The sequence below is a fragment of the Lepidothrix coronata genome, unplaced genomic scaffold, assembly GCF_001604755.1.
Source record: "Lepidothrix coronata isolate B3197 unplaced genomic scaffold, Lepidothrix_coronata-1.0 Scaffold38, whole genome shotgun sequence".
NCBI classification, from domain to species: Eukaryota; Metazoa; Chordata; class Aves; order Passeriformes; family Pipridae; genus Lepidothrix; species Lepidothrix coronata.
This window is the reverse complement of record NW_016690218.1, coordinates 1,728,446-1,748,681: the sequence shown is the minus strand read 5'-3', so window position 1 is coordinate 1,748,681 and position 20,236 is coordinate 1,728,446.

The window sequence follows — 20,236 nt, the reverse complement described above, 5'->3', positions numbered from 1 at the left end:
ATCCTATCCTTGGACCACCATGTCCCGTCAGCTCTGGCCCCCCTCTGAAATTCAGAGAGCTGACAAACCACCTGGAGATCAAGAATCATACTCGGAGAATATTCACACACACATGCAAAAATAATAAATAAAAAACAACAAAGACAAGAATAAAATGGTAGGCTTATGTAAAAGGTGAGATTTGTTTTAATGAGAAACTAACCATATAACTACACCAAACTGCATGATGAACTCTTTCCTGATTTGTAGAGCTTTCATCTATACTTTCCAGAAGTTAATAGCTCTTTCCAGAAATATATTACCATTGCATTCAAGTGCAGTTTGTATTTTTTATTTTACCTATATATCCAATTAAAAAAGTAAATTAATGCCTCATGCACTTGCCACCTATGAGAGCACCTATGAGGAGAGTGAAAATTTCCATACTTACATGCTGTAAGGTCTCCATTTGCTTTTCCCAGCTTGTCATTATGCTGATTCAAGAGGCTCAGACTCACTTTGCCAAAGCCATGCCTTAGGTCTCAGAAGATAAAGAGTTGCAGTGACTGCTGCTTCAAGCTGGCAGCCTGTCAGCAAGATAACTCAAGTCTTGTTCCCAGTCACACGTAACAATTATTTAATTAGGTTCTTCCCTTTCCCCAAGAATTATGCAGCTCATTCAGGAAAGGCCATTTTGCTTGTTATAACACATACAAATAGTCTCAGCTTCTATAGCACCATTTCTCCCTCACTCCTAGGAAAATGTCAGGGTAGAAAATATAACAAGAAAACTATGCCTGGCATGTTCCCACTGCTGGGTCAATGAGCTCCATAATCCATGGAAACTGATTTCTCCTGTGATGAATAATTGTTTGGAGATGTCACTGCAACAATGAGCTACACTTAAGGCATAGCTTGTGCAGAGATAATTTATTCTTCTAGAATCACCTTGTTATTATTACAATTGAATTGTCCCTACCTCCAAACACAGTGGTAGTTGAAGATTTTCTGCTAGCATTTCTGTAGGCAATCTCAGCATAACAAAGGGACATTCATTTAAGAGCTGCATGTTTCCATCAAAGACTTTAGTGTCCTGAAAATGAATTTTCAAAGCATATTTCCATCACAGCTCTCTTTAACCACAGTTGTTAGGGGATTTAAAAGGCCTTTGCAGGTAAGTCAGTGGTTACTCACAGGACCTGACATTCGCTTCTGTTAAAGCAAACTGACAATTTGAGTCACATAAAGTATTTTTGATAAGAGAAAAAAATTAAGAAAAAACCCTCCAAATGCAAAATAAGATAAAATCCAAAAAGAGTCCCAAGGGGACCTGAAATCACAGCCTATCTCACAACTGGTCTCAACTCAGAGCTGGCCTTGCTCCATTCCTTTTCCCAGCCTGTTGCCACTGTGAACCAGATCCCAAAGCTGAGCCAGTGAAACTCTGCTCCTTCTCTTCTGTGGAGCTGGGGTCTCTGACAGCTTTTCTACCTGAATTTGGTTTTTACGTGGCCAAATAAATGCCAGAGCCAGTATAAGAAAAGCCACAGGACCATGCAGGGGTTGAGGGAAGAACACTCCGTTCCCTAGCTGACAGCTGTTAGATTGATGTCTGATGGCACTCTTCCCTCCCTACCAGACCCTACTCAAACACTTTAGGCAGGAATTGGGCTCAGCTAACTCCAAGCATATTCCCAGCTGAAAAAGCCAGTTACTTGTACAGGTCTTTAATGATGCTCTTTTAAGTCCATCTCCCTGAGTGCTGTATTTGCTCAGCTCTAATCATGAAATTATGCCCTTGTACCTGACCTCCTTTTTCTTGGGTAAGATTAAGAGGCTACTTTTTCATGGATATTCCCTAACATAATGATGGCCATATTCTAGTGTCTGAAAGAAATAATGCAGTGATTCTTCAGCAGGAGCAGCCAATCTACCCCAAATACCTGCCAGACTTCTCATCCAACCATCAGAGATATGTCACTTGTTTCAGGGACATGTTTGCAGGCAGGGAACAACCACAGCCTGCCAGGGGGTTATACTGCAAGGTGACACTGTAAGGGGCATGTAGCTGGAGTCTGCAGCAAGGTCCAAGCAGGAGCCCAGAACTGCCTGGCTCCTCCTTTTCTTGGGAAAGGGGATTTTCTCAGCAATGTCTGTTCATGCGCAGACTCTGTGGTCGTTATGAGATACAGCTGGGGTAAGAACCACACTTCAGCTGCTTTAGTGCAGCCCACCTTGCTGCAGAGCTGCTCTTATAGGGACTTTTCCACCTGCTTTCCCAACTTGAGGAAACTGAGTAACAAAGGAGTCCTAAACTTTTCCCGAAGCACAAAGGTCACCAAGACTCCAGGGTCTCAGCTTGTTCGCTGCTGCCTTCTAAGTGTATGTTCTCTTCTTTGGAAGTCTGACATAGCTCTGTAAAACAGAGGAATAGATGCTATGCTTCTATATCACAGGAATGATGGTTATTGAGGTTAACTAATGTTTACAAGGTGCTTTATGACTACATGTGACATATGCATAAGTCTGATTATTTTAATAGATATAGTACTAACATTGATATTTACTAACGTTATTTTCCCTAGGCTATTTTCAGCACCATTTTCAGTATGTAACTTGGATTTTTTTCTCCCTTTGCCTACTTAAATTGTACCCACTGAGAAAGCTGAGGGCTCAGTTAGAAATTTGAATGTTGCCAGTGTATTTTATCTGAACTGGCAGATTTGACACCTTTGAGTTAGTGCAGTGTTTTGTATTACAGTCTACTAGCAACAGCTATGATCTTGTCAGATCTCGTAAACTAAACAAGGTCGATCCTTGGGTGGAAACCTTAGAAGAACACCCCCATGCTATGTGAAGTAATATTTCACCTCCTGAATCACCGCTCTTGCTCCTGAGTCCTTTCTATAACAGGAGTTCAGCTAGGTGTTTGGGGTTCTTTGATGATAGTTATTATGGTTACTATGACTCAAAATACGTTCAGAGGGAGTCCTTACCATCCGTGGTCATTAAAGAGCTCAGAATTATTACCCCACAAAGAACAAAACTATATATATAGGTATTTTGCACTGGTAGCAGGCTGTACTTCATCTTTGAAAATCCTGCCAGCAATTTCATTTGGATTCAATGATTCTGTCCTTTTGTCTGCTTGCAACAATGGAACTGCCACAGGTTTTATTTGTCCCACGCATTTGTGAATAATCTCTATTATGAAGGAACCAGTTGCTGACCATCCAGCAGTCTCCTGGAGTTTCTAGAGAATGTAGAAGGCAGCTGCAGGGGCTTGATATACCTCTGAATCTGGCCCCAAAGGACTGTGAGTTTTGGACAGAGCTGAGCACTATATAACATTCTGAGCTCCTTCTCCTCCTCAGAGAGTAATTAGGATCAGGAGAATGTGCCTTCAGAAATACACTCTTGCATACCTGAATGGGTGCTGGTGCATGCAGTGTTTGGGCACTCTGCACTCACCCCTGGCATTCCTTGGGTTTGAGGACCTGGTGTATTCCAAAAGTGGGCTCAGTCCTTGGGACTCCTGCTCATATCACGGAGGTGTGCTTGAGCTGCCAAATTACAACATGTGTAATTCCGCGTCTGGATCTCAACGCCCCCCCCAACACCCATTTGTACCTGGAATCTGCATTTAAGGATCATTTTTATTTTTGCACATTATTAGTTTAAACAGTCCTAGTTGCCTTTGTTGCTTTGGAAAGATTAATGCATAATTTGGCCACAAATATTACCTGTTATTGCTTTAGAAAGACAAATGATAGCCTTCTCTAAGTGTGTCTATAAGCCCTAAGAGACATGTTCTCCCCAATCAATTTAATGCTCCAATGGGAAGAATTACATTTTCCTGTACAGAGCCATTTATAATTTATTTTTAATTTGTATGTATGGTACAGTTTTGTCTGGGGAGCCTGCTACTGCAGCTCATGTAATTTAATATTTCAGGAAGATTAGGATAAAAAATGGTTTGTAGAAACTCTATGACAACTTCGTTACTTAGTTCTCTTTCTAACCATGAAAGTTAACCCAGGCTTCTTGCTTCCCTCCATAAATACAATGGATTTTTTTTTTTGTTTGTTTGTTTTGTTTCTGATTCTATCAGGGATCTTCCCTTAATGACTTGCTACTTCCCTTACTGACAACTACTTGATCTATTTCAGATGTGAGAGTGTTTCAGCATAGATATAAAATGTAAGATTTTTCTTCAGTAAAAATTGGTGATCAAAAACATGCTTGGAATAGTGACTGCTTGTTTATCATACTTTTCCTGAAAGAGGAAGAGCCTAAAAGTGTTATCAGTGAAAAGCCTGAGAAAGCTGTGTTTTCAAAAACTTGTGAGACTGAGAAAACATAATTGCTTCGTTACATAAGAATGGTTTGTTGAAGCTTCTGTTCCCTTGCTGTCTAACAGAGACAATACTTGTGGTTTTAGTTTCTCAGCTCAGCTTGGCACTATAAATTGTTCACCAAGATTTTTTTACATACTTTTGTACTCATCTGACTTGAGTGGTATTATCAGATGAATACTTAATATCACACTAAAGCAGCTTAAACAGTTACTAAGCCTGAACCAGAGATCCCTGTTGCACCACAACACACACAGTAATCACCTGCCTGCACACACCTACTTTGTTCCAACATGACATAAAATGAGTACAGGTAGGTCACTTTCATCAGGTCGCTAAAAAAATCAGGATTGTATGATGAACAGTTATTTCTAGGAGAAGCTGGAAGCAGGGACAGTAACTTTCCACCTACCTGATCACACTCAAATGATGCCCCTTCAGCAAAACGGGGCCTTCGGACTGGCACAAAGTCAAATCTTGCTGGAAGTCAGGATTGTTTAGGTATAGCTCACAGGTTTATGTCAAAATTAGGTCTACACTTACACTGTTTCAGACAAAGAACTCTCACTAGCCTCTATCTTGTCTATGTACTTAGTATGAGATACCCTAATCTTGGTGGTTCACTAGAAATTAATAGAGTAATAATAATGTTTTGACTTCTAAAGATCTGTTGGTCCCAAGCTGAGGAAAAGAAATTGCCAGCTCACATCTCCCCATGAGTCTGGGATGTGAAACAACAAGAATGATGGCTCACCATCTGTTCAGCAATTGATATGAAAAGGTTGGAGGATCTCAGTCCAGTTCTTAGCAGATGTCTATCGACACCATCCATACCCATCAAGGGTGTACTCACTCGCGTGCACTAAGCTGTGTGGAGAAGGCAAAATTCAACTCCAGGGCTGCCTACACGTTGCTTTTGCATGTGTACATTTAAGTCCCTCCTTGGAGCGGGAAATTCATTTTCAAACTGCATGTATCCCCTTGTGTCCCCATGACACAATGAAAAGCATTACAGTAATTTGGATCAAATGCAAGGCACACAGCAGATTGTTCTAGGGCCCTCACTGATATGTATTACACCCCTGTAATTATGCCCATGACAAGTTGCTAACTGGGTAAGCTCCGTAATAAATTATTCCCACTCTAACAACCTATTAACACCACAGATGAGAACTTTTCTGCTGGATGCATGCTCTCGCTCCAGGTACGTCTTCCTTCTCTCTATCTGTAAGCTTTATCAACTTTTCAAACTCTTCAATTTCACTTTAGAAAGTCAAACAACATGTTGCACCTGAAAATCTTAGCTCATATAGGGGTCTGCATTCATAGCGTCACCAGCCTGCTGCAAATCGTTGTTAAGTCACCTTATTGTTTCTATGGAAATAGAAAAAAAGGCTGTTAATTTTAAACTACACAACAGGATACGCCTTCCAGATGAGTTACTTCATGTTTGATTGGGCTTTTGCTTGTCTCACCTATGAGGTTTTGATTGCCTCTAATCTTGCTGGACGTAGTGTCCTGGATCAAGCTGGCTCAGACCTTCAGCACAGTCTTTATGCAGTCAAAGGCTTTGCAGGAAAACTCTACACTGGGAGGTCTGCTCATAAGGACAAAGATACTTTTCCCTGGACCAATTTCACAGACAGATGAGATTCCCAGCTTCAGTCTTCCAGCCTTGGGGTGATCAGCAGGTCTGTGCAGAGGTCCCTGGGGAACCTGCTCCCGTTCTTGATGGAAATACTGTGCGTGCAGCTGGCTTTATCCTCCCTTGTCACATCTTGCAGCTGACCTGGAGGTGTGTGCAGCAGAGAAATGGTTCATCTTTGCCTGATGAGAGATAAATAAGAGGAGAGCCAAGGGATGGTGAGGGAAGAATAGGAAAAAACTGGCAATGTATCCTGTTTCTGAACAGAGAGGCAGCTCATGTATGACCAGGAAGTCATAAACTGTGGAAAGAGACAAGAGGGAGAAGGGATGGGAATGAGTGCTGTCCTTTAGTTATGCAGACTAGCTGGGGAACCCAAACAACTTCTCTCTTTTGAGCACTCCATGGGCATCACTAACAACAGACACATCTCAGGAACCTACAAAGCCATCCCATACCAAATACCCTTTTCTTTCCCTCAGACAAAAAATAAGATTCTGTTAAGTCTTAGAAAATGCACTGAGACAGTAAGTCTGGAAGTTCACAAGTCATTGGCAACTCAAGGCTGGAGACATATCCTGAAGAATCACTATTGATTCTCCTTGTTCTCATATTCACCCCCAGGCATAATTTCTTGGCCACTACCCAGGGACAGGATGCTGAGCCAGATGGACCTTTACTCTGAGCAAGTGTGTGGCCTTTCTGATGTTCCTGTGTAAAGTATGACAAACTGGCAGTTACAAAAAGCAGTAACATTTTTAATTTACTGCTGACAAAAACACCATTTTAATATCCATTATCTCAATCCTTAAAAGTCACCAAGGATACATACTTCTGGTTTTGTAATGAAAACAATACTTAGTAAAAGCAAAATTACTCAGAAGCCTGCTATTTACTAGCTCTTTGATCTAGTATTGCTTCTAAATTTTCTAATTTTCTTCTAGTTTTTTCAGATTAAAACCACAAGAAAAGTTAAAGTTGTATTGCAATAAAAAGTCATTACTAGAGCAATTCCTGCCAACCTTGGTGAAGAGTTTGGAGAACAGCCTGGTCGGCTGCTTTCCTTGGATTGTACAGGCTTGTTTGGAACACAGATAGCTTGTCTGAGAACTCCATGAGGATATCAAACCACAGAGAAGTGTGTTTACCACTGTGGTTGCACACAGTACTTGACAGGAAAGCAGCCTCACTATCTGCTGTCTTATCTGTCTGTCAACTAGTGTTCCTTTAATCTTTGCAATGCAATTCCCACAAGGCTTCAAGTGAGCTCACCACTTCTTTACTGCCTATCCTAAAGCATTGCATAGTATTTCTATAATCAATTCAACAGATATCCAGAGTGACACCAGCTTCACCTGGGCACTTTCAGATTTAGTTAATTAATACTCCTAGAGCACATTTTAACCTAGAGCACCCAAATGGAAATGTGTTTACTATGTTAACCTGTCTGACAGTGGTGTGAAATGGAAATACTAATCTGAAGGGACAAGTAAGAGCAAATTGTTTTAAAGAACAGGCCAAGCAAAGAAATGGTGTGACAGGACACAAAAAACCAATAGTGTGACTCGAAGTGAGTGATGAGTTTGGCCTACTCTTTGATGTCAACCAGATTTAGTTGAAATTAGTTAGAAAATGAAGGTGATTTTCACAGTCTAGGATTGCCGAAGCCCTTAGTAGACAACCTGTTGAATTTATCAGTAGACTTTTTATTCTAGAACAGTTCTATTAATTAAAACAGTATAATTAAAAGCTACCAGTTGAAGACTAGTAGTTTTAATCTGTATGGCATCTTTTGGAATAGTTTTGTGGATTTTTAAGTTACTTTTTGAGGAAAAACATCCAAAGTTACATCCTCCTTATTCTTCTGAAATAAACAAATGACAGGTACCTCACAAGGACAGCTATTCAAGTCCAGAATAGACTAAGAATTACATGCTTGGGAATGTAATGGTTTGCAGCAGAGAACAAGGTCAACAGTCAACTGTCCACTTCAAGGGATAATAAAAATATGTCCTCCCTCTCATCTCTAGGTTCATTAATTTCATAAGCAGATGGGACAACATTGTTATAAATTAAGCACTACGACTTCACTAGGCACTTGATATAAGTGAACACAAAGGCCACGAGCCTCTGAACTCACACTGGCTGCTGTGCATCAGTGAGACCAAACGGAGCATCCTGTGTTTACTCTGAGAACATGGAGGGAAGGAAGTTTGCTTTGAAAGTCATAGTAGTGACTGAGTATCAAAACCTTGGAGCTGGTGCTCAGCTCCAGGAAGTGCACCAAACTCTGCCCTTTCAGCTGAAAATTCATTCTGAATCATATTTCTTGAAGTAAGTGATTCAACAGCTGCTGGTCCTTTGGCCTTAGATCAACTGTGAGAAATCCACACTTGAGCTTACTGGAACTGTGTGCTAGGATTGCTCAGAGAACACCTGATCTGAGGGATGACAAATTTGTAAGTGTTTGTGTATATAGATCCTTTAAGGAGAACTGGTTGCATGGCCTTGGATTAAGATGTCTCCTTACATTTGGTGTCTTACAACTTGGACACATTTCCTATGTTGGCCAAGTTTGAATTAGTTTTGAAGGTTCATCCATAAGGGAAGTTTATCAAAGAAAAATATATGTAATCCAAATTATTTGATCTTTCTTTTGCCTCTGAAAAGTTGTTGCACATCCCTGTCACAGGGCTGCCAACTCTTAAAAAGAATATAGCTGAAATACTGGGTTTACTGCAGTAAAAGCAAACCCATCATTATCTCCAAAGAGAATAACATTTCATTGTACAAGAGAAATGTATTGTTTTGTAGTAGTGCAGTTTTGTTTTCCTTAGCAAAGAAGTGGGTACTTAGTTACTGAATTCAGCTCTACTCTTTTCACCTAAGCACAGATACTTCTCAAGCATTTTCTTCAGGACTGTTCAGTAGAGTTCATTGTTTTCTAGGTGAAAAACAAATTGTAAAGCTTTTGAGAGGGTTGCACTCTGGGGGAGGCTTTTGTAAGAAAAGTTTTTGCTTTTCTACTCCAAACTTAAAGTTAATAATGACCGTTTTTAAAATGAAAACCCAGTTGATAATGTTAAAAATGAGCCACTGTCACACATTTTCTTCTTGATAATATGAAAATGTCACAAGGCAGTTTTAATTTCGAAGCTGTTCAACTTCTTCTTTGCTTTGAAAACACTGACCATTTTTAAGTTTTATTCAGCTTATGTGTGAGGTCCTCTGCCATAGAAAGTCTGTTTTCCAGATGAAGTTTTGAGCAGAGTTTTCCCTTCTACTAAGAGGGCAAACCTGATTTTGCAGAAGCCAACATAATCCTCTCTGCATTACTACTAACTGTACTTTAAAGTACTTGTACAAACATGTTCTCCTAGTGAGGCAGTCACATTATGAACAGCTGTGGGCCATGCCAAGTACTGATAGACAGATAAACTATCTTGCAAAATGTCTCAGGAGAATCACAAACCACTATTTAAAAAAAAAAATATTATTGCTCTTGGTTTGGGAGACCGAGCCAAATAGTATTTAAAAAGCAGATGGGTCTCAGCTTGGTCCTTTTAATGTAACTTGGATGTATTCTGTTGAGCAAATGCCTAATAACTTTGTGGGTGTTCGCTTAGAAATGGCATTTAGTTTAAACACTGCTTCAGTATCTGTACTTTAAAGGGTCAAATGGAATCGCTCACTTAGAAAGAGAATAAAATGCAAATGCTTCAGTTGGTCATTTAGAAAAGGTGAAACTTTAAAAATCTCCTTTTGGAGAAGACCAGAGCAGTAAATAACACTCATGAATGTGGCAGAGACAGCAGAGCTTGTGCACTGATGTATATGAAAGTACCTGATGTGCAAAGAACTGCTCACGTTTTTAAGTCATATTAGAATGAAACCTGTTGGCTCCTGAGATATATGTAAGGCCAAGGTGAAGAACATTTCACAGAATCAATTAGGTTGGAAAAGACCTCTGAGATGGAGTCCAACCTTTGACCGAACACCACCATGTCAACTAGACCACAGCATTAAGTGCCACATCCAGGCTTTTCTTAAAGACCCTCAAGGGACAGTGAGTCCAGCCCCTGTGCTGTTGAAGAAATACACTCTTGAACTGTTAACCTGTGAAGTTCACTTTGTGTCATTAGATTAATTAAACTGTCCTAGAGGAGGTTCCTGGATGGAGAGCTCATGTTTGGGTTCAGCTTTTAGGTATACATAGTCATGATCCAGAGCTCCAATTCAATCTCGAACCTAATTTATCATGACAGTGGGCAAAAGCTTTCCATTGTTTCAGAGCATTCAGGTGACAAAACCAAACCCCTGACAGTGATGCAGTATTGCTCAGTCAGGTGTGGGTCAATACACAGAAGCCTGCAACAGAGACCTTTGTGTTCCTTACATTGAACCTCCATTTCACTGTCCAGGTATTTCTGGCCGAGTATGGATTTCAGAACTGGACTTTATACATGTCAATGAGAAATGAAAGGATATTTTCCACCTTGAAACAAATATAAGCTGCATGTCAGTTTTCATCCTCCCTTAGATCAGACTCGCTGAAGGTTCAGTCATGATGCTGTAATTCTTCTTTGCTCATGACAATGCTGTGGAAAACACTGGCCTTACCTTCTCAACACTGCCTGAGCAATACAATAAACACAGAATGTTTTGACAGCATCTTCTCTGAACTCTGGAAACAGAGTTTGCTGGAAACACCTTAAAAAGCAAGTCAGATTTCTGAGTTTACAGAAGGGATTCTTATTCAGTTTATCTGTTCTACATGCTTTTGTAAATCTTATCTTTACTAATGAAACAGCAAGCACAGAGGAATGAGCTGGATTCTGTCCTGTCTCTGGCACTACCAGTAGAACTGTCAGCTCAGCGCTATTTGTAGACTTTTCTCTTCTTGGGTGATGTGAGAGACAGAACACGTTTCTCAGGAAGAGGATGAGTCTGTGGGTCAGATTCTCTGCTGCAATACAGACTCAGTGATTTCAAAGAAAGCATTATGGCACAGTCATGCTTCAAAAGTAATGGTGAGCTTCTATACTGCTTCAGTGTTTTTCAGAGTAGGCTTTCAATTTTTCAAGCTTAAAAGACAAACGTCAGGACTATGAAGTCAAATTTCTCACTAATGTAGCTTGAAGGAGCATCAATTTATATATACTACAGGACATTAATCTCTTTTTAAAGAGACCTGCTGATTTTTATCTCTTATTTTCTTTTAGGCTTCTTACAGAATTATTTTTAGTTAGCACTTAAATGGATTTTCCTGCTCTCTGGAGGAAAACCCAGCCTGACAAAAGGCCACTGGGATCCCACCTAGTATGGGGATCAAACTGGCTGCTTTTTAAAAGTAGTTATTGATTTTATTAAAGAAGCTTATAGACTCCTAGTAGGCCTGTTGATGGTATGCTTTCTGATTTTTTTGACAAATACAGTTTGATTTTTAGTTCCTTTTCCAGTATCTCCTTGGACATATCAGCTTCTTACCACACATTGATCACTGAGATACAGTGACATCCCCCAAAGCTTTTCTTCTGAAGGTTCATACACATACATCCTTTCTCTCCTTTTCAGTACATTCATTTTCATTAATTTCTCCTTTTAACATCTGATGGGCCAATGGCACCTGCTTTGTGTTTGCTGGCTCTCACTGCCTGATTCACAGCACAGTCAGACATGGCAGCAACTGAGCACAGGACAATCTAAATCCAGTATCGGAGCAGATATTACAAGGGTTTACAGTGCAAGGAGGGCTATAGAAAACCTATCATCTGTAGCTATTACACAGGCCAATATATGTAGGAACATCATAGGACAGTCTAAATTAGGGGTGCCAATAATCAAGGATGTTCACAGTTCAGTGTACCCTCAGTTACACCTAGAATCAGTGGTAGTTGCAGACATGCAAATACTCTCTCAGGAGAAGTCAGATATGGGAGACAATCTATCAGATAATCTGCTGCCACACTTTCTGCAAGCAATGAAGAATTTTCCCTTACAATATAATACCACTCACCTTGAAAGCATGTATTTCAGACATATTTTGGAAGGGGCATGGAGGCAGATACACCTTCTGCAGTTCTAAGTAAATATCAACATGTTCCACAGGAGGTTTGTGGTGTGGGGTATGTCAAAGTGCTCAGAGCTGGATTGGGATAAGTTTTTAAGAGAATTCAGGGTCTATGTTTGCAGAGAAGCTGAGGTCCAACTATGACAGCCAATGCCAAGACAGACAATTAAGACTACAACTCTGACTTCAAGATCTGACTCTAACTTGCGGAATACTTTCCAATATCATTACCAACTGCAAAGAGAAGGTTTAAAATAAAAATGAGAATCCTTTTTCCTCTTTTGTTTCATGTGCCAGTGTGGCATTAGGAAAAAAAAGGTAGGTTATAAAGGTAAGGAAGAAATAATACTGCCATTCTGAAAGCACTTCAATTAAGCATCGACCTGGCAACTGTGAAAAAGGGAGTCTCTGGAAGCTGCCATTATGCTGCTGCACTGCCATCACCACCTGTAATATTTCATAATGGCTTTAACACAATGCCTTTCCAGGTATAAAGAAGCAAATGACGCTGTTCCAGAGAAAAGAATGCACTGATATTTCTTCAGTAAGAGGAAGAAGGTTAAGCAGAACATTGGTACCCAATGTCCCATCCTCCTTTCTTCACCTCTCCTTTTCCATTACAATTGAGACATCGTATTTTATCTACAACCCCCCCACTACAAAGCTAAAGGAAAAAACACATCCTACCTGCAAACATACACCATACAAATAAAAAAGATACACCATATTTCAGAAAAGCAATAATGTGGAAAATGACTTGTGTGATTTAGTCTTGTGTTCCAATATACATATTGGCATTATCATGGTCACCACTACAGTGGACATAGTTATTGCAGAGGTTCACATATTTAGCTGCAACACACGGCTTCTAAGGACAGTGTTGCATACCAGACTCTCCAGGCCTAAGAAATATATTGGGAGAGACCCTGAGAAACCAGCTGTGCAAGAGTTTGTAGTGCAAAGGAAAGACTTGCAGCTCAGGCATCTGAGCTGAACTTTGGAGATCCACCAAAGTTCAGCATCTGCCCCTGCTCTTGCAGGCACAGTCTCCCACTGCACTGTGATATAGCAGCAGGACAGACTGAAGGGGAGGTCTTTGAGCTCACGCTATTGTTCTGCAGGCAAGGCACAGGTGAGCCAGGCAATGTTTCTGGAGTCAAGTAAAGACGGTAGGTGAGCTGAGCAGGTCAGGTATTGTTGATATTAATGATATCCACCCATGTCAAAATCCCAGTGGGGATCATTACCAGGAAGGGATAAAATGATGCCAAAGGTTGTGCATATGCATTTCTTTATGAAAGTCTAAACCACCTTTTTCCTCACTGGCATCCCGTCGCTACTAAAAGAATAACTATTCATTGATGGTTGTGTATCAAATTAATAATTTCTCTCCCAAGGTGATATGGTTCATGCTCTTACTGACTCTTCCTCCCTTCATTTCCCCATCTCATCTGTGCTAAGGTTTTTCTGCTTTTCTTCATCTGACAAAGGGGACTGCACACCCCCCATAAGCAGTGCCATACTTGTTGGGCCCGCTGTTGCTAAGAGACTAAGTGAAAGAGAGAGAGATCCTGCCCACACCATTTTCCCTACAGATCCCAATATTCCTGTTGCTACTCTCCAGTTCTCCCTTGGCCGAACCTTGGTATCAAACCTATCTGTAGGGGTTTCATGGGATGTTTTCTCCCACTGACCAGCACTACAGAGAAAGTGCTGAAATACAATACTGCAGTAGACAGCACATCCTTAGGGAATTAGCCTAAATAGTGGATGCAAACTACTCTTTTGTGAGAAACCACTAAGACCAGAGCAGGTCAGATCTTGCCACAGACTAGGGGGCATGTGTAGACCAAGAGAGGTTCACAAAAATATTCTTAGAAAGCCAAACTAAGAGTGGGATATTGGAGGTCCCAGCAACTGGCAGAGCACTGGACTGGATAGAGTCCTGTTTTACTGCAGAAAATTCCTCCCCAGTATTAATAATTATGATTTTATTTCAATGTTCAGATTGACTACTTTTTCAGAAAGTAGGGGAGTTTACTCTGACAATATTTCTGGCAGAAGTCTTTCTCAAGCCTACCGAATAGCTAGCAAACACCAAATAATAACAAATCTGTTGACAAGGGAAAACATGAGGCAAGTTTTTAAAACTCTCCCGAAGCATTGTCATGTTGCTAGGCTGACAGAGTTATTAAATCACTTCTGTCCCTGACAGTAGTGACAGACTTTTACAGAAGCATAATAGTTCATGATTGCAAAGCCTGTTTGCTGCCTATATCTTTCTGGCAGACATTCTGTAACTTACTAGATTTTTAGTTCTCCATTAAATTGGGGTCACTTATGAATATGCATAGAGAGAATGCAACCATCACACCAAAATCATGCAAATATGCAGGTGGGTAATGTCATGATACTTTTGTATGTGCACAGAAATAGCTAGGTTGGAAAGCTTTCCTGTTGAACAGGAGGCATATGGAAAATAGATTATGGAGACAGAGAGAAGACTCAGTATCTCAAAAAAGATTAAAGGTTAGGAACTGGCTAAAGAACTCCAGGATCGAGTTTATTTTATAGAGAGAGCGGAGCTTGGGGTACAGCAGCAAACAACTTCGGATGTACCAACGGGAACTTTCTTAATTAATAAAGGGAGCAAAGAGATTTGGAGCTGGTTTGTTGGAACCTGGTGTTTCTCTTATACCTTTGCAAGTTCAGCTTTTTGTTCATGCGCAAGACAGACAGACATCAAATAAGTCACCCTAAGACAAGCACTAGACTGCAAGCTAGCAATCTAGTTGTGCCTTTGTCAACAAGGCTGAAAAGTATTACCTTCACTCAGATCACATATCTTTGCATAAATATCTATATAAAGTGATCATACCTTCTGTTAATATGTCCATGAAGGCATGTTTTCTACTTTTAGATAATTTGAAAGTGATTTTAATGATTTTTAGTATTAGATCAATCTGTTATGGAAAGATAAATAGCTAGCTCCATTATGTTTCAGCTGGAATATTACCTGGTATCAGCAGCCTACTGTGAAGTTTACAATCACAAGGATTCCCCTTCCACGGGCTGGAAGGCAATTTGGGATTAAAATCCCAGGTAGACTACCTGAGGGTAGTAGAAACCTCTAACAAGGGACAAGGAAATCAGAAGTGTACAGGAAGCTGATGAGCAAAGCAGCAAGTGGAGACTGACAGAACTGTTGCATAAATGCTCCCTCTGACTAAGAGGAATTGTAGATAGCTGGAGAACACAGCATGTTTGAGGGGACAACTCCTCAGAAGAGCAGAAAGGTAAATTAAATACAGAATGAGCAGACATGGATAAAACAAATTTTCTGTGCAGTGTTTGTAAGGAATGGGGAATGTGGAGAAGATGCCAAGAACAGCCATACATTTTTTTAGGGAAGAAAGCAGAAATAGTCAGAAGTTGAGATCGTGCCAAAAATAGTTATAAAATTTTTTAGAATGTCACAATGCTGACAAAACATCAGGGCCAGATGGGATCTGTCTCAGAAAAATCAAGCAATTAACTAAAAAAAAAAAAAAAATACAGCAGCATATGAACCAAAGCAGTGAGGTCCATCATGCTTCACCCTGCCAGTTTCACATGGACAGCTGAGGGAAATAAGCCCTGCCTGAACTCAGTAAAAGGCCATGGTGAATATGCCAAAGGAAGGTAAAACTCATGAGAATCCAGCTTCTCACAGGGAAAAACTTCACACAGTTGCAGCCTTTTTAATCCTTTACTTGCGAGGTAGCTGTCTCAAAAGGCAGCACACACCTTTGGGGAATGGTGCTGTCCATGTTACTTTGTGTTGGTGGTTGAGTAAGAGGGATGTGGACACTGTCTCTGGGACAAGAGTGTTAAAAAACAACCAGAGAGACCAGAAAAGAACAGGACCTGGTGGGCTGGAGAGGTGCTAGTGCATATCGAGGCCTATGAGGGACATAAGAATCAGGAAGAAACCCACAGCTACACTTCCATGGTGAGGGGGTGGATACAGAACAGAGGCGCTAATTAAGGACACACAAGAACAACTCAGGAAGTTACGACTTCATTAGCGATAATGACTAAATGGAAAATCATATTTAACAAATCTGTTGAGCATGGATTTTCCAGTTTAATTGGACATAAGAAATGCTCTTTTAAATGCAGTGAAATCTAATAAAGAAGTCTGTTCAACAAGGAAGCACAAAGGGGCAAAGGTTCACAAGTAACTAGAGGAAGGGTTTCTTAAGAGAGCAGAAATTTTGAATGTGTACAGACAAAGCACTAGGACACTTAGGGTGAGATCATGGGATTGAATCTCCCAGTCTCTGATGACATGACTGGACAGTTCCCTACAACCACATCATTAATAAGTATTCCAGCTGGCTCAGCCAGCATTCCTATAGAACCCTGGGGAATCATACACTGCAGTGAGATTTTTGCCAGCTATTCATGACACAGAGCCCAGTGCATGTTTCCTCAGTGTAGATCCCTAGGCCTCCTTTAGCACGGAGAAATCACTTTGGGATGGAGAGAGCGACAGACAACTGCAATCTCCCTGGGAAAAGGAAAAAAAAGTTTCAGATTAAATTAGGCAGTTTTATTCAGGGGTAGAAAACTGCAGGCTGTTCTCTCTCCCTCATCCTTTGACAACCAAAGCCAATTATGCTAGTCTTTTCTTAAGATCACTTCTAGCTCTGTCTAGCTGCTACCCCTTTTTGCCTGGAAAAGTCAGAAATGTAATGATCTCCACGGTAAGCACTACTTTCAGGGTTTAGGGAATACTTCCTGCCTAGTCCCCATTGCACTTGACTCATCTCTTTAAATTGATGTACCAGGTATAAGCTTCCTGGGGGTGAGAATAACTCACAAAATCAGCAAATGCAACATTAATCCCATTCTAGATTAATAGGAATTCAAGCATGTGTTTTTCTATGCCAGAAAACAATTTAAAGTAATCTTCCAGCTCCAGCAGGAAAAACAGGAAAGAAGTAGATGTATCTCAGGAAGAAAAAAGACAAATCTTAACAAGCAGTGGTTTACTCATAATGCACTGATAGCACAAAAAGTCTTTTACAGCTGGATAAATTGCTAAAACAAATGAACCAGCTTTCCTTCCCACATGTCCCTGCTTGAGTCCACTTACAACAGGACTTGCAGTTCCTCTGCATGCTGCTAATGTCAGCTCCCATTGCCTTAGCAGCAGCTTCTGTCATTATTACCTTCCTGACTATGACAACCTTCACTTTCACATTCACAACTCTTGCCAACATTAGTTGGGTGCATTAAGCTTCAAGTCAAGTTTTGCAATTTCTTTTTTTGCTGAACAAGCTTAAAAATATCATTTTTCTCCTATTTTAATTCCTAATAGCTGTGGAACATTGCTACAATCTGTTGTATGTCAATGCAGCATTTACAAAATGAGCGAGTACAGTTTCAGAAAATTAAGTCCCTTACTTGCTCATAAGAGAGAGAAAGACTTGGCAGCATCAGAGAAAGTTCATATTGCAGTGAGTACTTGACAGTGCATAGCTAAAACTTCTCCCTCTTGAGCATAAAAAAGCCTCCCCCACAGATCACAGCGTGCCTGCTCAGAGCCCCATTCCTGCTGGAAAGCTTGAAGTCCACTGTGTTATATCTTAAAAAAATCCAGCCCTGAGATCCTTACATTTCACAGCCCATCAGCAACCTCAAGAAAGCTGTCCTCAGTCAAAACCCTTCATCTGTTCTCAGCAAGTCTGGCTGAAACTGTTAAACTCCTGGTGAGGATCTTTACACCTTGGAACAGACCAGAGACCTACTGCTGTCCCACAAAGGGCTGGACAAAACCTTCAACAGGGGCAAGAGTCCAAACAGCCATGCGTAAGAGAATATAAAACTTCTTATATTCCACGAGCAGCACTTCCCACCCCACTGAAAATCCCTGAGCTAACCCAGAGTGCTTATGGCTTACACCTCATCCAACGTGACCTGTGTCACTGTAGCTGCTGATTTCCATCCAGCTGAGACTACAAAACTATGGGCAACTGTAGCAGAGAAACAAAGACTGAGTAACTCATATTTTCAGATTTCTAATTTTTAATATCGGTCTCTCTGGATAAGGAGTAGAACAGCATGAGGAAGAGAATGCATTTCTACTGTTCTTGTATTGGTAAATAGAGGATTTCATTGCTCACAGCTGTCAAATAGATGGGTACCTTTCTCCAGGATCAAAATTTATGTATGCCGGCAAACCAGCCTCTGTGGGCATCATGATTCAGGCAAGTCTCAAGAAAGGGGAGCAGCATATGTTTTCCTTTTTCACAGCTTTCTGAAAAGGCTGTCTTACAAAACATAACATTTAATCATGTCTGAACCAGCTTTTATTGAGAAATAAAAAGTATTATATAAATGGCAAAAAATTTGATCTGAGGAGCGATTTCTTTTAAGGCCGAGCATGACAGCTTTGCACTAGTTTACCTGATAGACTGATGTGGTTCTCAAGTCACAGAGCATAATTTGTCTCCCTCAGACATAATCTGAGAGAAACAGACTATACACGAAAGGTTCCCAACTCATCTCACACCCATACTAGAAAACATGTCGAAGAATAATAACCTCGAGGGGGTCAATCCAAGTGTTCAAAGAAGAGAACCTCATCTGACAAAATACTGCTTTAAGTTGTAACTCAGATACCCCAAACCCACTCAGATCCACCCAGTAATCCATTCCCACTTACTTTTTAGGATTGTTAAATCTTTCAGGCACCTGAATTTAAAGGTGCCACAAAAAAGTTATTTCCTTTTCACATAATTTTACTTGCTTGCTGCTGCTCATTAGTGCTCCTCCATGGATTCCGGTATCTCTCCCACCTGCAGCTCTGTAGTGGTTTACTTTAGGCTTTTGAACTCTTCCTAGGTGCCTCAAAGAAGCCATGATCAGAGTATGGTAGTAATAGTATTCAGCTTTTAAATAATAGTCTCTGGTAAGACATATTCCCCAGGAAATTGAGCACACAGACGCTTAGTTCTACTTTGTGTGAAGTGTACTAGACCACTACATGTTTGTCCTCCAAAAAGAGAAAAGCAGAAAGGATGCAAAATGGATGAAGATACCTAACTTATTCTGCAGGTTCTTCCCAGGATTAACTGTAAAAATACATGCTCAGCTTAAGTAAACTTGATCCATTCCTGGAAGATCTGAGGATCTGCCTCTCCACCAATTGCAATAGGGAACTTGCACGACTGTGTAGGTAAAGTAGATTGTTTTGGATGAAGAACCTTAGATGTGATGGACCAGATTTGTGGCACTTCTAGACTGCTGTAGATGGACCAGAATATGGCAAAAGAAAAGACAAAATTGAGCCTGTCCTTTCCACGTCCTCCTTCTGCACACTATCACACTGTGAGGAGGAAAAAAGTTTTTGAAGAGGAGAAAGAACAGGCTCTCATCTTGGCACACAGTGGGAATCTGGCAGTGCTTAAATAAGGCTGGTGCTGGAAGCTACAAGGCAAGACAGAAAAAGGATTCATTATGGGGAGATACTGGGACTGGTTGGGCAAGGAGATTCCCCTCAGTAGAAAAGAGGGGGAAACAAGAAGACTGTATTTTGTGAGGTGTAGGAATAGACCTGGAAAATGGAAACAGTTTAAACCAGAAAGCCTTGGGCATTTCCAAGCACAGTAATTGATCCACCGAACCATGGTATAAGAGGACTGCATAATACAGAATACTATGTTGCAAGAGTTAACTCCTAGAAACTTTGTCCTGCCCATACTCACAAAAAGTGAATGCCCTGGAGCATCACATAATGCCCGAGATAATAACTAGTTCATGCTGGGGAGAACTGCTCAAATCAAAAATGATGGATGTGCACAGGAATGCTAAATCTATAACAAAGTGCTATGGTATGCTACAAGTTAGAAAGTTTCACGCAGAAAGGTGCTGTAAAAGGGGGAAATGAGGTTACGCCAAGAAGAAAACAAAACTTTTCAACAGTTAAAGTGAATCTCCATAAGCTCAAATGGAGACAGAGACATTCGAGACTACTAAAAAAAAAAAAATCAGTAGCAAAATAAATGGCCAGTGCCACAAGATCACCACCTGTGACACTGGCAGCTGCTGGTGTTTGTAGCCTTCCTGACGTTTTCCATAAGTATGCGTGTTTCAATGACAAAAAAGAAACAAGGAAAAATACAGAGATAGCATGGAATC